This window comes from Mastomys coucha, unplaced genomic scaffold, assembly GCF_008632895.1.
Source record: "Mastomys coucha isolate ucsf_1 unplaced genomic scaffold, UCSF_Mcou_1 pScaffold9, whole genome shotgun sequence".
NCBI classification, from domain to species: Eukaryota; Metazoa; Chordata; class Mammalia; order Rodentia; family Muridae; genus Mastomys; species Mastomys coucha.
Window position 1 is genome coordinate 36,857,797 of NW_022196915.1, and position 378 is coordinate 36,858,174.

Below are 378 nucleotides of genomic sequence, written 5' to 3' on the forward strand. Positions count from 1 at the left end.
CATGGAAAACTTTGGTTTCTCCATCTATGGTGATTGAGAGTTTTGCTGGGTATAGTAGTCTGGGCTGGGATCTGTGTTCTCTTAGAGTCTGTATGACATCTGTCCAGGATCTTCTAGCTTTCATAGCCTCTGGTGAGAAGTCTGGTGTAATTCTGATAGGCCTGCCTTTATATGTTACTTGACCTTTTTCCCTTACTGCTTTTAGTATTCTTTCTTTGTTTTGTGCATTTGGTGCTTTGACTATTATGTGTCGGGGAGTATTTCTTTTCTGGTCCAGTCGATTTGGGTTTCTATAAGCTTCTTGTAGAAACAAGGGCATCTCTTTCTTTAGGTTAGGGAAGTTCTCTTCTATAATTTTGTTGAAGATATTTACTGGCC